At 40.1% G+C, this 17,447-nt stretch overlaps 1 protein-coding gene across 1 annotated transcript in view; it reads left to right on the top strand.

Moving 5' to 3' along the window:
* The window catches only part of LOC139758197 (5'-3' exonuclease PLD3-like), a 207,917-nt gene that overhangs the window by 145,604 nt on the left and 44,866 nt on the right, over positions 1-17,447 (top strand). The window lies entirely within an intron of this gene.

Genomic DNA, 17,447 nt, shown 5'->3' with positions numbered 1-17,447 from the left:
GGAGAGAATGAGGAGGAGAGATTGACCACGAGGATATATGTGTCAGAGGTGGAGGGAACGAAGAGAAGTGGGAGACTAAATTGAAGGTGGAAAGATGGAGTGAAAAAGATTTTGTGTGATCAGGGCCTGAACATGCAGGAGGTTGAAAGGCGTGCAAGGAATAGAGTAATTTGGAATAATGTGGTATACCGGGGTCGACGTGCTGTCAATAGATTGAACCAGTGCATGTGAAGCGTCTGGGGTAAACCATGGAAAGTTGTGTTGGGCCTGGATGTGGAAGGGAGCTGTGCTTTTGGTGCATTATTACATGACAGCTAGAGACTGAGTGTTAACGAATGTGGCCTTTGTTGTCTTTTCCTAGCTCTACCTCGCACACATGAGGGGGGGAGGGGGTTGTTATTCCATGTGTGGCGAGGTGGCAATGGGAATAAATAAATGTGGACAGTATGAATTATGTACAAGTGCATATATGTATATATCTGTGTGTGTATATTTATGTATACATTGAGATGTATAGGTATGTATATATGCGTGTGTGGACGTGTATGTATATACATGTATATATGGGGAGTTGGGCCATTCTTTGGTCTGTTTCCTTGCGCTACCTCGCTAACACAGGAGACGGCGACAAAGCAAAATGATAATAGATGAATAAAAATAAAGTGATAGTGTTTGAGAGGAAACAGTGAAAGTATAGATTTTGTAAAACCATGTAGAGTGAAAGAAGAAAGTGTATTAAACTGTGTTTTGGATATTGTGGGAGAGAGACTGGTAGAGACGAGAGAATTTAAGTATTTAGGAGCTGTCTTTGGTAAGTTTGATTATACTGAAGGAGAGTTAAGTGGGAGAGCAGTACAGTGTAGAAGAATCATTGGATCCCTAAATAGAATAATGAAGAATAGAGGTGTAAGTATGGAAGTGAAAAGAGGATTATGGGACAGCATAGTCCTCCCAACCCAGACCTACGCAGCTGAAACTTGGACATTGAATGAGTCATAGAGGTCAAGAACACATACCGTGGAAATGAGCTATTTGAGAGGAACATATGATATGACTAGATGGAATCAAGAAAGAAATGAGGGGTTGTATTGGAGATTTAGTATGACCGGGAATACAAAGGGAGTACATTGTGTAGTAGTAGAGTAGGTGAAATGTAATACTTTGATGTGGTTTGGGCACATGGGTAGAATGCAAGACTTGGAGTTTACAAGGAGAGTGTATGATAGTACAATTAAAGGGGTTGGTGTTAGAGGAAGACTACCTATGCCATAGGTAAATAGAGTGTAAGAATACTGGAGGGAGAGAAGTGATGGAAGAATGTGTGGAATGATGTATGCTAGGGAGGCATGTAAGGAAAGGGATAAGTGGAGACGTTTGTTGTGGCAATCCTCCTGATGGGAGTTCCCAGAGGGAATGGGTGTCAAAGATATAAATAGATAGATTGAGTATGTTTTGAAATTCACAATGCATTAACATTATAACTAGAATGACTCTGATTTAATTATTTCTACAGTTGAGAAAGCACTTATCGACATACAACTGGAATGTACTGTATTACATAAATTTATGCAGAAAAATAATGAGTTAGGAGTGAGATTTACAACATATCCATGCTGATACTACATTATGGTGGGTCTTACACTAGAGTAAGGAGTACATAATAGGTGTGGTATGTTTGCATTTTCTGTCAGAAAAAGTGGATCTTCTTGTATTTGAAATCTATGTTAAAACTAGGATTGACTTGTGCACATGTTGGAGCTATACATAAGTACATAATGGACAAGATGAGTTCTTGAGGAATTTTCATTTGCTTAAAATCCATTGAAAGGAATCATCATAATGATGCCTATGGGATGTGTTGTTGACAGTCATTTCTTACACTAGTAAGTGCAAGAGAATGGTTTCCTTCAGTAACAATAAAGACTATGCAGATTTTTTTTTGATGTCATAGATAAAACAAAGACAGCATGAGATAAAAACCATAAGAAACAATATGTAATATACATATCCATGTTTTTTGACCTTACAGTGTTGTCATTTACCACTTTTTTGCTCGGACATTGCACCTATGCCCTCCTGGCCTGCTATTCATCATCTTCAGTGGCTTCTTTGTGTGGGAAAATTTTTTTACAAGATTGATTTTTATGGCCTTGGTTTTTTATTTCCTCTCACTGCTGTCAAGTATCTTTTTAATGTCAGAGGAAGGTAATCCAAGCAACTGACCCACATGTTCCTGATGCTCACTTGCCTTATCCCTGCGTATCACTTGCATCTTTAAGTCTACATTGATCCCTTTCTTGGTCACCTTGGATGCTTTAACTGGTCACTTGCACTTTTAAGCCATTTTGTGGACATGATGGTTGTGAAATATTCTCAAAATACATGTAGGAAATAGCTAAAAAGAGAATGACTGAGACTGAAGTGACAATTTATGGCAGGCTATACACAACTGACTTAGAGAGTGTAAAGAAAGATGGCATTAGATTTATTTGTTGGTTTTTTTCTTCTAAGTTTGTTGGATTTTCTCATTTTTGTTTTTTTGATAATTATCATATGTACTGTATTTAGTGAATGAATATTTTTTCATGTATAGTAAATAAAAATTTGTTGTACAAAGCTCCATTGAAAGATGTATCTGTGTATTTATGGTATGTAATCAATTTTTCAAGGACTGCCCTTGTTTCAAACCATATTAAAATGCTCCTAGAATGAGTGAGAAGTGCTTGGCATCTAGCATTTGTGTCAGTGATATGAAAAACAAAAAATATACAGTCTTGATTTGAAATAGGATGTGTTAATGTGATATGATAGTGGTAAGTGCAGTATTTTGTTATTTCGTACAGTGATAAACATTGTATGTATGCTGACTTTATTAATATTTGCAATGCATTTTGTATTTCTCATTATGTAAAACTAATCTTCAGATAGGTTTCCGGTGACATTTATTACATTTTGGAGATATTCTTTCCCATAGGAACAAAGTTGTTTATGGTGGGAGTCAAAAGAGAAATGGGGTATCAGTTTAAGAAATTTCGATTTGAGAATTTTTTCAGGAATCATTTTGTAAATTAAGGGATACTGTATTGAAGGGAAATTTCAATAGCATGGGGGTAGAGAGGAAGACTAAAAAGATAAGAAGATAGCAAAGGAAGACATTTTTATTTTAAGAAATTGCCAAGGAAGACATGATACTAAGGGTGCTGTGGAGGATTGGCCAGCAGATAACTCACACTTAATGTGTAATGTGGAAGTGAAGAAGCTTCTTGTACGAATATACCACTTAGAAGACAGGGCAAAGAAGCTGGAGGACATAGCCAGGGACTATGAAAAATGCAAAAATGTTCTACAGGGTGGTGTAGAGGACAAATTTAAGAAGCAGGGGGGCTGTGCAAGGGACAGAAAGAAATGCCATAGAGAAACAGCGATAGACAAGTTAAGTAAAACTACGATGGAGCATGACTGTTAAATTGAAAATCTGGAGGATTCACATAGTACGGGATCGCAAGCAGTAAACGATAAATAAAAACTATAAAAGGATTTCAGAAGGGAAATGACTGCTCAGCAGAAGACGTTGAAATAACTGAAGAACACAAGCTTATGAATCTTGAAGTGGAGGGCCAATGTGTGGGGCCATTAAGGAGGCAAAAGATGCAGTCAGAGACAGGTCCATGAAGGAAGCACGTGGTAGCTTGAATGAAAGAGTGTAAAGCGCAAATACTGTTTAGGACAGCTGTAACAGGATGCAAATCAAAATTTTTGACAAGATTAGATGTAAGTAGAGGACAGTATGATACTGCAGGTGATAACAAAAAGATGAGTCACAATGGAGATAAGGGAAGCCTTACAGAGGGAGGTAAGCAGTTTTAAGTCAGTAATGGCCCTTGGGATGGAGGAAATTCACCTGCCAAACAAGGAGGAAAGAGAAGCTAGAGAAGGGCAGAAAGTCCAAAAAATACTTCAGGCAGTGTATTTGATTGAAGGAAATGGAGAAAGTAAAAAAGTTAGGAGAATGGGGAAATACAGACAGGACACCAGGAGAAGGCCATTTATGATGACTTTTGATATAGAGATATGTAGCCATGAGGTACTTAAACAGCCATATAAAGTTGTCTAAATGGAGGAATTCAAAAGAGTGTTTCCATAAGTGACAGGTTGAGGGATGTGAGAGAGATAGCCAAGGAGAACTGGAAAAACACAAAAAGCAAGAAGAGTCACATCAGGCTAGAGTGAAGAACAATATTTCCACCTCTAATCTGAGGATACCAGAACTAACAAATAACAAGTGCCTTGGGATTAAGGGTTTGTTTCAAGGCAGTTTGTCTGCTGGCAGATGAATAGAAGCTAGAATTTAGGGACCATTTATGAGATTGGAACCTAGACATTTTTGGTGAAGCTGAGACAAAATTCACAAACTTTAATGTATTCTCTTCTTAGGGGTACATAATAGCAAGAAGATATAGTCGACATAAAAGAGGTGGATTAACCCTCTTCATAAGGGGCTCCATTAAAGTCCAAGAAATATCAATAGATACTGTATTCAAAAAAAACATAATGGGGAAGATTATCATCAGAAGGTAGTAAATTATAATACTTGTAGTGTACAGTCTTCTGAAGAACTACAGCATTGCAGAACAGTTGTATGAGAGAATAATAAAGGAACAATGAGGGTGGTGAAGGAAGCATCAAGACACTCCCTCTTAGGAGATGGTAAAGCTCTCATAATGGGGAATTTCAGTTAGGGGGAAAAATCATATAAGGAAAAGTTAGATTCATATGGAGATGCTGAGTCATAGACACACAAAAATTATGAAATGTATACAAAACTTCCTGCATAATCATGGAACAGAGCATACAAGAACTAGGGTAGATAATACACCCTCTGTACTTAGTGTTGTCTTGACACATTGAAGCATTTGAATATGATGCTCCTATTGGAAAGAGTGACCATTTAGTGCTTGTATATGAGTACGTGATTTGGTAAACAGAGAAGAGGGAGTAAAAGCTTTGCGGAAGATGAAAGCTGGCAAGGCAGCAGGTTTGGATGGTATTGCAGTGGAATTTATTAAGAAAGGGGGTGACTGTATTATTGACTGGTTGGTAAGGTTATTTAATGTATGTATGACTCATGGTGAGGTGCCTGAGGATTGGCAGAATGCGTGCATAGTGCCATTGTACAAAGGCAAAGGGGATAAGAGTGAGTGCTCAAATTTCAGAGGTATAAGTTTGTTGAGTATTCCTGGTAAATTATATGGGAGGGTATTGATTGAGAGGGTGAAGGCATGTACAGAGCATCAGATTGGGGAAGAGCAATGTGGTTTCAGAAGTGGTAGAGGATGTGTGGATCAGGTGTTTGCTTTGAAGAATGTATGTGAGAAATACTTAGAGAAGCAAATGGATTTGTATGTAGCATTTATGGATCTGGAGAAGGCATATGATAGAGTTGATAGAGATGCTCTGTGGAAGGTATTAAGAATATATGGTGTGGGAGGCAAGTTGTTAGAAGCAGTGAAAAGTTTTTATTGAGGTTTTAAGGCATGTGTACGTGTAGGAAGAGAGGAAAGTGATTGGTTCTCAGTGAATGTAGGTTTGCGGCAGGGGTGTGTGATGTCTCCATGGTTGTTTAATTTGTTTATGGATGGGGTTGTTAGGGAGGTGAATGCAAGAGTTTTGGAAAGAGGGGCAAATATGAAGTCTGTTGTGGATGAGAGAGCTTGGGAAGTGAGTCAGTTGTTGTTTGCTGATGATACAGCGCTGTTGGCTGATTCATGTGAGAAACTGCAGAAGCTGGTGACTGAGTTTGGTAAAGTGTGTGAAAGAAGAAAGTTAAGAGTAAATGTGAATAAGAGCAAGGTTATTAGGTACAGTAGGGTTGAGGGTCAAGTCAATTGGGAGGTAAGTTTGAATGGAGAAAAACTGGAGGAAGTGAAGTGTTTTAGATATCTGGGAGTGGATCTGGCAGCGGATGGAACCATGGAAGCGGAAGTGGATCATAGGGTGGGGGAGGGGGCGAAAATCCTGGGAGCCTTGAAGAATGTGTGGAAGTTGAGAACATTATCTCGGAAAGCAAAAATGGGTATGTTTGAAGGAATAGTGGTTCCAACAATGTTGTATGGTTGCGAGGCGTGGGCTGTGGATAGAGTTGTGCGCAGGAGGGTGGATGTGCTGGAAATGAGATGTTTGAGGACAATGTGTGGTGTGAGGTGGTTTGATCGAGTAAGTAACGTAAGGGTAAGAGAGATGTGTGGAAATAAAAAGAGCGTGGTTGAGAGAGCAGAAGAGGGTGTTTTGAAATGGTTTGGGCACATGGAGAGAATGAGTGAGGAAAGATTGACCAAGAGGATATATGTGTTGGAGGTGGAGGGAACGAGGAGAAGTGGGAGACCAAATTGGAGGTGGAAAGATGGAGTGGAAAAGATTTTGTGTGATCGGGGCCTGAACATGCAGGAAGGTGAAAGGAGGGCAAGGAATAGAGTGAATTGGATCGATGTGGTATACCGGGGTTGACGTGCTGTCAGTGGATTGAATCAGGGCATGTGAAGCGTCTGGGGTAAACCATGGAAAGCTGTGTAGGTATGTATATTTGCATGTGTGGACGTGTATGTATGTAGATGTGTATGGGGGTGGGTTGGGCCATTTCTTTCATCTGTTTCCTTGCACTACCTCGCAAACGCGGGAGACAGCGGAAAAAAAAAAATATGAGTACGTTGTGGTGGAATATGCAAGAAGGGGATCAGAGTGGGCACAATATCCAAAGAGGAAATACAGTCAAGGCAGCATTATGGAATAAATAATAAGTGCACAGACCAATATAAGACAAGGTTCTGTGAAATCTACATTGAAAGGGCCAAATCAGGCTAATAGGGGAGGATGATCAAAATGGAGAGAGATGTGGTTCATTGAAAAATGTCATAAAGCGATAGAGCTAAGGGATCTACTATGAATGAGATACAAACATATGAAAGATACAGGAGAGCTAGGAATGAGTATTGCAAAGTAAGGAGGGAGGAGCAGAGAGATTTTGAAAAGAGCACTGGGGAAAGAGCAAAAGACAATCCAAAACTTTTACCTAAGTTCATCAGGAACAAACTCTGTTTGACTGAGCAAATAGTCAAGTGAAGGACTTGGAGGAAAACGTTTTGAGGGTTGATAAGGAAATATTTGAGGAGTTGATTGATAAGTTCAAAAGTGTTTTGCTATGGAGGATGATAATGCATCAGCATTACCAGGATGGAAGGGGTATGAAGTCTTAGAATGTGTGTTAATTGACAGATATAACATGATCAGGTTATCAGAGCAACTTGACTCAAATAAAGTCAGTGGTCCAAATGAAATCTCCCCATATGTGCCAAAAGAATGTGTGAAGGGACTTGCTAGACCACTAGAAATGTTGCTTACTAAATCATACGTGGAGTGTAATTCCAAAGATGTAGAGAGGGCAAATGTTATGCCTGTATTTAAGAAAAGGGACTAGGAAACTGCTTTGAACGAACTGTTGTAAGAAAAAGATTATCACAAACAAATAAATAAATGTTTGCACACAAGAAATTTTCTGAATGGGAGACAACATGGTTTTAGGGAAAGCAGGGCATGCATGATGAATTTTCTGCAACAGGGTGAGTTCCATCATAGATCAGAAAGAGGATAAGTAGACTTTGTGTTCCTGGACTGCAAGAAAGCCTTTGCTATGGCTCTTCATTGGAGATTGATTGAAAATTAGATCTGCATGCAGGAATAAAGGGTGAACTTCTTTGCTTCACTGGAAGGGAGCAAAGAATACAGGGAAAAAGTGCTTCTCGGACAGAGCCTTAGGGGTCTGTCTTAGGTCCATTGCTGTTCTTGGTGTATTTGAATGATATGCCTGATGGACTGGATTTGTATATGAACATGTTTTTAGATAATCCTAAGATCATGAGGGAAATAGAGAATGGTGATTATTGCTTCAGCCTACAGGGGAACCAGAATCAACTCTCAAGTTGGTCATGCAAGACAAGAATCAACCCAGAATTTGCAGAAGATGGGATGGAACACTTCTGACATTTCATTGAAGGGGATGAGGACTGTGATGTTTAACTTAGAAACAGTTTCATTATATATTGGCTGAAGATGATAATTGATGACAATGCAGGCTCCTGACATATTTAAGTGGCCTTAGTTTTAAGGACTTCAATGCTCCTATAATTGTATGTTTCTCTGACTTCCTGTATTAGACTTATATATTGTGTAATTTTTGGTATATATCTCTGATATGCTGCCAGGTTCAAGGAATTACCTTGAAGGTATAAGATACTTCAAATTGTTTTTGCACATGTGTTTGAATATGTATATACTGGTAAGATTATTTTCTGAAGCTGTCAGTTTTTCTCTTGGAAACGATGTCTAATTGAAAGGCCTAAGCAGATTTGGTCTTGTTATAGTAGTCAAATCATCATAGTTTTTGACTAGAGGGCTCTCAATGGCCAGTCAGAGGAAGGGACAAAACCTAGTGTGATTGACTTCCTGTGTGAGGTTGTCTCTGTTACCTCACTTTATGACAGGTCCGTGCATATTTCTCTGTAGTTCACATATTTTCAAGTCTAGAAACTTTTCTAGAGCACAGGGCAGGAACCACCCCCCCTTCTTATATTTCAGTATGTGAAATATGTGACAAAAAGGAGCCAAGCAATGAGTGCACATCCTGAGAGGCCCAGGCTGGGGATCTGAATGTGTATGGATGTACCGTAGAAGAAATGAGAGACAGGTTGTATGTTTGAAGAAAGGAGCCTAGATGTTCTGGTTCTGAATAAAATGAAACTCAAGGGTAAAAGAGAAGTGTTGTATGGGGATGTCTCAGGGGTAAAGTCAGAGGTTGGTTTTTGGGCAAAAGCTAAAGAAGAGCTACCAAAACTGCTGAATCTAGAGTTAAGGGAAAATGTCAGAGTGTAAGGAAAAGAGCTCCAGACTGAAGTGGGTAAAAATGAAAGTATATTGTCAAAGAGATCATGTTTTAGTGATGGATGATTTGAATAAGAAAGTGAATAATGTGGTAGTTGGAGTATAACTAGGGGTCATGGGGTACCCAGTATTGTGAATAAGAATGTTGAAAAGCTTGTGGAGTTGTGTGCAAAAAAAGGACTGGAGGTAAGGAATATCTGGTTTAAGAAGAGGGGCATACATAAGTATGCATGGGTGAGTAGGAAAGATAGTAAGGGGGCATTATTGAATTACATACTAATTGATAGGTGTACAAAAGAGATACTTTTGGATGTGAATGTGCTTAGAGGGGTAGCTAGTGGGATGTTGGATCATTACCTGGTGGAGGTAAAGGTGATGATTTGTATAGGTTTCAAGAAAAGAGGAAATGATATGTGTATGAAGTTGGTGGAAATAAGTGCACTTAGAAAAAAGACTTTTGTGAAGAAATATCAGGAGAAATTGGATACAGAATGGCAAAATGTGAGAGGAGATGAAGGAAAAGTTGTTGGTGAGAAATGGGAGATATTTAGGGATGCAGTGCTGGCATGTACAAGAGAAGTGTGTGGCATATGGATAGTAGAAGGTGGGCAGGTGAGAAAGGGTAGTGAGTGGTTAGATGACAAAGTAAAGTTGCTACTGAAAAAGAAAAGAATTGTTTTGGTAGTACTTACAGGAAGGGAGTGCAAATGGTTGGAAGATGTACAATAGAAAGCAGTAATAGGACAAAAGTAAGGTGCAGGGGTTGAAAAAGGGCATACTTCATGTAGAATAATATGTTTTGTTTATATTTATTTATTTATTTATTATACTTTGTTGCTGTCTCTCGCGTTAGTGAGGTAGCGCAAGGAAACAGATGAAAGAATGGCCCAACCCACCCACATACACATGTATATACATACACGACCACACACGCACATATACATACCTATACATACACACACAGACATATGCACAGACATATACACATGTACATAATTCATACTGTCTGCCCTTATTCATTCCCGTCGCCACCCCACCACACATGAAAGGACAACGCCCTCTCCCCGCATGCGTGTGAGGTAGCGCTAGGAAAAGACAACAAAGGCCACATTCGTTCACACTCAGTCTCTAGCTGTCATGTATAATGCACCAAAACCACAGCTCCCTTTCCACATCCAGGTCCCACAAAACTTTCCATGGTTTACCCCAGATGCTTCACATGCCCGGGTTCAATCCATTGACAGCACATCGACCCCGGTAGACCACATCGTTCCAATTCACTCTATTCCTTGCATGCCTTTCACCCTCCTGCATGTTCAGGCCCCGATCGCTCAAAATCTTTTTCACTCCATCTTTCCACCTCCAATTTGGTCTCCCACTTCTCCTCGTCCCTTCCACCTCTGACACATATATCCTCTTTGTCGATCTTTTCTCACTCAATCTTTCCACGTGCCCAGACCATTTCAAAACACCCTCTTCTGCTCTCTCAACCACACTCCTTTTATTACCACACATCTGTCTTACCCTTTCATTACTTACTCGATTAACCACTTATTGCCACATATTGCCTTCAAATATCTCATTTCCAACACATCCACCCTCCTCTGCACAACTCTATCCATAGCCCACACATTGCAACCATATAATATTGTTGGAACCACTATTCCTTCAAACATACCCATTTTTGCTCTCCAAGATAATGTTCTCAACTTCCACACATTTTTCAACACTCCCAGAACTTTCACCCCCTCTCCCACCTTATGATTCACTTCCACTTCCATGGTTCCATCCGCTGCCAAATCCACTCCCAGATATCTAAAACACTTCACGTCCTCCAGTTTTTCTCCATTCAAACTTACCTCCCAATTGACTTGTCCCTCAACCCTACTGTACCTAATAACCTTGCTCTTATTCACATTTACTCTCAGCTTTCTTCTTTCACACACTTTAGCAAACTCAGTCACCAGCTTCTGCAGTTTCTCACTTGAATCAGCCACCAACGCTGTATCATCAGCGAACAACAACTGACTCACTTCCCAAGCTCTCTCATCACAACAGACTGCATACTTGCCCCTCTTTCCAAAACTCTTGCATTCACCTCCCTAACAACCCCATCCATAAAAATTTAAACAACCATGGAGACATCACGCACCCCTGCCACAAACCAACATTCACTGAGAATCACTCACTTTCCTCTCTTCCTGCTCGTACACATGCCTTACATCCTTGATAAAAACTTTTTACTGCTTCTAGCAACTTGCCTCCCACACAATATATTCTTAATACCTTCCACAGAGCATCTCTATCAAGTCTATCATATGCCTTCTCCAGATCCATAAATGCTACATACAAATCCATTTGCTTTTCTAAGTATTTCTTACATACATTCTTCAAAGCGAACACCTGATCCACACATCCTCTACCACTTCTGAAACCACACTGCTCTTCCCCAGTCTGATGCTCTGTACATACCTTCACCCTCTCAGTCAATACCCTCCCTTATAATATCCCAGGAATACTCAACAAACCTATACCTCTGTAATTTGAGCACTCACTCTTATCCCCTTTGCCTTTGTACAATGGCACTATGCCAGCATTCCGCCAATCCTCAGGCACCTCACTATGAGTCATACATACATTAGATATCCTTACCAACCAGTCAATAATACAGTCACCCCCTTTTTTTTTTAATAAATTCCACTGCAATACCATCCAAACCTGCTGCCTTGCCGGCTTTCATCTTCCGCAAAGCTTTTACTACCTCTTCTCTGTTTGCCAAATCATTTTCCCTAACCCTCTCACTTTGCACACCACCTCAACCAAAACACCCTATATCTGCCACTCTATCACCAGAAACATTCAACAAACCTTCAAAATACTCACTCCATCTCCTTCTCACATCACCACTACTTGTTATCACCTCCCCATTAGCCCCCTTCACTGATGTTCCCATTTGCTCCCCTGTCTTACACATTTTATTTACTTCCTTCCAAAACAACTTTTCCTTCTCCCTAAAATTTAATGATACTCTCTCACCCCAACTCTCATTTGCCCTCTTTTTCACCTCTTGTACCTTTCTCTTGACCTCCTGCCTCTTTCTTTTATACATCTCCCAGTCATATGCATTATTTCCCTGCAAAAATCGTCCAAATGTCTCTCTCTTCTCTTTCACTAATAATCTTACCTCTTCATCCCACCATTCACTACCCTTTCTAATCTGCCTGCCTCCCATGCTTCTCATGCCACAAGCATCTTTTGCACAAGCCATCACTGCTTCCCTAAATACATCCCATTCCTCCCCACTTCCCTTGTGTCCTTTGCTCTCACCTTTTTCCATTCTGTACTCAGACTCTCCTGGTACTTCCTCACGCAAGTCTCCTTCCCAAGCTTACTTACTCTCACCACCCTCTTCACCCCAACATTCTCTCTTCTTTTCTGAAAACCTCTACAAATCTTCACTTTCACCTCCACAAGATAATGATCAGACATCCCTCCAGTTGCACCTCTCAGCACACTAACATCCAAAAGTCTCTCTTTCGCGCACCTATCAATTTACACGTAATCCAATATAGCTCTCTGGCCATCTCTCCTATTTACATACGTATACTTATGTATATCTCTCTTTTTAAACCAGGTATTCCCAATCACCAGTCCTTTTTCAGGGCATAAATCTACAAGCTCTTCACCATTCTTATTTACAACACTGAACACCTCATGTACACCAATTATTCCCTCATCTGCCACATTACTCACCTTTGCATTCAAATCACCCATCACTATAACCCGGTCTTGTGCATCAAAACTACTGACACACTCACTCAGCTGCTCCCAAAACACTTGCCTCTCATGATCTTTCATCTCATGCTCAGGTACATATGCACCAATAATCACCCATCTCTCTCCATCCACTTTCAGTTTTACCCATATCAATCTAGGGTTTACTTTCTTACACTCTATCACATGCTCCCACCACTCCTGTTTCAGGAGGAGTGCTACTCCTTCTCTTGCTCTTGTCCTCTCACTGACCCCTGACTTTACTCCCAAGACATTCCCAAACCACTCTTCCCCTGTACCCTTGAGCTTCGTTTCACTCAGAGCCAAAACATCCAGGTTCCTTTCCTCAAACATACTACCTATCTCTCCTTCTTTCTCATCTTGGTTACATCCACACACATTTAGACTCCCCAATCTGAGCCTTCGAGGAGGATGAACACTCCCCGTGTGACTCCTTCTTCTGTTTCCTCTTTTAGAAAGTTGAAATACAAGGAGGGGAGGGTTTCTAGCCCCCTGCTCCTGCCCCCTTTAGTCGCCTTCTACGACACGTGAGGAATGCGTGGGAAGTATTCTTTCTCCCATCCTCAGGGATAGATGTTTTGTAAGGAGGTTGATATTGTGAGAAAAACAAGAGAACAAATAGGATCATCAGTGAATGGTGCTTATGGAGAGTTGGTAACAGGTAGTGATGAAGTAAGTAGGAGATGGAGTGAGTATTTTAAAGGATTGTTGAATGTATTTGATGAGAAGGTGGAAGATGTAAGTAGGAGATGGAGTGAGTATTTTAAAGGATTGTTGAATGTATTTGATGATAAGGTGGAAGATATTGGGTATTTGGGTCAGGAGGTTTGCAAAGTGAGAGTCATGGAAAGTCACTTGGTGAAAAGAAAAGAGATGGTAAAAGCCTTTTGGAAGTAGAAATAAGGCAAGGCAGCTGAAGTGGATGGTATTGCAGTTGAATTTCATAAGAAAGGAGATAATTGTGTTGTTGATTGTATAGTTAGGATTTTTAGTGTATGTATAGAACGTGGTAAAGTGTCTGAGGATTGGTAGAATGTATGTATATCGCCATTATGTAATGGTAAGGAGGAACAAAGGTGACTGTTTGAACTGCAGTGGTATAAGTTTGTTTGGTGTACCTAGTAAATTGCATTGGAAAGAGGTGATTGAAAGGGTGAAAGCATGTACAGAATATCAGACTGGGTAGGAGTGGTAGAGGATGGGTGGACCAAGTGTTTGCTTCAAAGAATCCAGGAGGGATATATTAAGAGAAACAGATGGATTTGTATGTTGCATTTCAGAATCTAGAAAGCATTTGGTAGAGATGTTTTGGGGAGATTTTACAAATGTATGGTGTGAGAGTAAAGCTACTAGAAGCAGAGAAGTTTTTATCAAGAGTGCAAGGCATGTGTACAGATAGGTAAAGGGGAAAATGAGTTACATAGTTACATAGATACACAGACCGCATAGACCCAAGGTCCAAGCGAGGGGGTCTGGCCTTAACACTCCTTAAAAAAAGAAAGTCCCCTTGAAGGCAGTAAAAAAAGGGATGACAAAATAAGGCTCTCTTCCAACCTTCCACTCCTTCTGGCAGCAAACTGGATGGAAAACAGGTAGAAAAAAATACCTTGCAGGATTGATATGCCTGAAGGAAATTTTTGTAGAGAAGTCATAAGTTAGAATGAACATGAATATGTCATTCATCCTATCACCAACAAGATGTATTTCATCACTTTCTGTTGTAGACAAAAGTAAGGATAAACTTGGGCTTCAGCCTCTCGCCTTACCATTTCTATATTATTCCTGATTTTGAAAAATGATGATAATTCCTACTCAGTCTCTCAAAGCAGGTGACATGGGTTAATCAATGTTGGTGTATTACCACAGCATGGCTAGGGGAGAGATCGGTGGTTGAGAAAGTAGCATGATGTACCACAATGTTATGATGACTGATTAAATGAATTATTCAATGCTGGAGAATGACAAGTGATGATTAAGCCTAATTTTGAAGAAATTAAGGACTTTTCTTGATGTTGAAGGCTCCAGTCATTTACAAAAGTCCACATCAAGATTGAGCTTTAATTGAAATATAGAGAGAATTATGAAAGGGAAAAAGAAGAGACAAGGGAAAGATGTTATGAATTTTGGAGGAAGTGATAAACCTCTCTGTTAAAATGTACCAGGTTATAGTTATTAGGAAAGACATGAGAAGGTAGAGTTCCAAAGCTTTGATGTGTAGGGAAACAAGCAGTCATCAAAACGGCCCAACCTTGAGTTGCCAACAGCCACACAGTGATCATGTGACACAGCAGCTTGCCAACTATTGCATGGTCTAACTAGTGTTAGGGGCACATAATAAGCCAGCTCTCTGGTGCAAAAACCAAAGTAATACCTATAGAAGAGGGAAAGTGAACTAACATTGCTGCATAGGGCAAGGGGGTTAAGTTTTGAAGTTAGCCTGGGACAGTTTATAAACAGGAGTGCTTTCGACTCAACTCTGCCAGAGATAGAACCACCTCAGGTGTGAGAGCAGTACTCCATACAAGGACAAATCAATCCTTTGCATGATTGGAGCATCAATAATGTCATTGGTAAAGAAGTATTTTGGTGACCTCTAAGTTTTAGTTCATTTCCTCTCATTGATAATGCTGATGCTATGGTAAAGAAATTTTCCATATTGGCTTTGTTGAATCCTTTGTTTTAAGATATTCTATTAATTTGCCTTGCAGATGCCTTTTGCTTAGGGGGAACAAGTTTAATTCTCACAATTTGTCCTCATATGGTTTGTTATGCAAAGAAGGAATCGGTTTAGTCGCTCTTAGCTGCACTACATATTTGAGGTGTGGTCTAACTAGACTTTGGTATTGTGGCAGTATCACATCCTTGCTTATGTATGTGAAGTTTCTGTTGATAAATCTTAACATCCTAATTGCTCTTTTGACAGCATCATTACAATATTAGGTGCATTTGAAGTTGTTGGAGACAGTGGCCACTAGATCCCTCACTCCAGGGATGTCCTTTATCTTATATCCCATCAGTTCACAAGCAAATTGTTGTTGAGGTTTCCTACTTGTAACTGCTGACATTTTGGCATTGTCAATCTTTGTGTCATATGCAAATTTGGACACTATGTCATTCATCTCTACATCAGTATTGTTAATACTTAATGATGAAAAGTATAGGCTCGAGTATGGATCCCTGGGGGACCCACTAGTAACGGGTGACCATGGTGATGATTCACCATTCATTATGATTCTCTTTCCTATCATATAACCAGACTTCTATCCAATTTCCGATGCAACCAGTAATCCCCAATGTCCAGACTTTAAGCATCAGTTGTACTTGAGGGACTTTGTCGGATGCTTTCTGGAAGTCTAGAAATATAATATCTGTTGCCTTTGTCTTGTCGTGGGTATTGAATGATTTATGATTGAATTGAAGAAAATTTGTAAGGTATGATGGGTGCCTTCTAAACCTGTGCTGTGTATTATTGATAACACTATGTTGTTCCAGGTAGGCTTCGATTTTATCTCTATAACTGACTCCAGTGGTTCCATGTGATGACTGGTATGTGGCAGGGGTGTGTGATGTCACCAGTTTGTTTATGGATAGTATGGTGAGGAAGGTAAATGCAAAGGTCATGGAGAGAGGGGCAAGTATGTAGTCTGTTGGGGATGAGGGCACCTAGGAAGTGATTCAGTAGTTGTTTGCTGATGATACAGCACTGGTGGCAGATTCAAGTGAGAAACTACAGAAGTTGGTGTCTGAGTTTTGTTGAGTGTGTGAAAGGAGAAAGTTCAGAGTTGATATGAAGAAAAGCAAGGTTTAGCAGGGCAGAGGATGGGTAATTTGGGGTTGAGTTTCAATGGAGAATATCTGGAGAAAGTTTACTTCTTTTTTAGATACCAGGGAGTGGTCATGGCAGCACTTGGAACCATGGAAGTGGAAATAGATCAAATGTGAAACATTGAGGAATGTATAAAATGAGAGGTCGTTATCTGGGAAGATAAAAATGGGTATGTTTCAGTTTATATTACACTCAATGATATTTTATGGATTGTGAGGCATGGGCCTTAGATGAGGATGTGAAGAAGGGAATAGATGTTTTAGAAATGAAATGCTTGAGGACGGTATGTGGTGTGAGGTGATTTGATCAAGTAAGTAATGAGATACCACAGGTAGGTAGTAGTTGGTTGACAACCACTGACCAGGTAGGTAAATTGCCAATACATCCTGCTTTTGCATTGGGAGAGTTAGTGATGGCTGCATAGTGAGCCAGCACTTCAGTGGTTGTCAAGTTGCACTCCTTTGACCCAGGTCGATATCTTTTCTTTCTACCTTGCCCATACGTAGACTGCTGGTACTCTGTCCACATATGTACAGTCTTTCTTCAGCAAAAATAATATTTGACAGCACTTAAGTCAAACAGCTCGTTCTTCATATCTCTAGGTTTTCCTGCAGTGAGCACTTTGCACTAGCCCTGTCTTTTAGCAAGAGTGTAGGAGCAATAGATAGAAGGAGTAGGTAGGAACATCAGATAGGAGCTTTAGGTAGGAATATCAGGGAGAAGTAGTGGATAGGAACATTAGTTGGAAGTAGTATGTTGCAGCATTAGGCGGGAATATTAGGTACACACACACTAGTTAAAAGTCGTTGGTAGGAACATTAAGTAGGAGCCTCTAAAAACAGTGCGTTAGAGTTGCTCTCTGTCAGAGGTCTGTTAAGGGTAAAACATTGAAGGC

This window comes from Panulirus ornatus, chromosome 29, assembly GCF_036320965.1.
Source record: "Panulirus ornatus isolate Po-2019 chromosome 29, ASM3632096v1, whole genome shotgun sequence".
Taxonomy (NCBI): Eukaryota; Metazoa; Arthropoda; class Malacostraca; order Decapoda; family Palinuridae; genus Panulirus; species Panulirus ornatus.
Note: the sequence above shows the minus strand (reverse complement) of the source record. Positions and strands in the feature narration are given on the sequence as shown.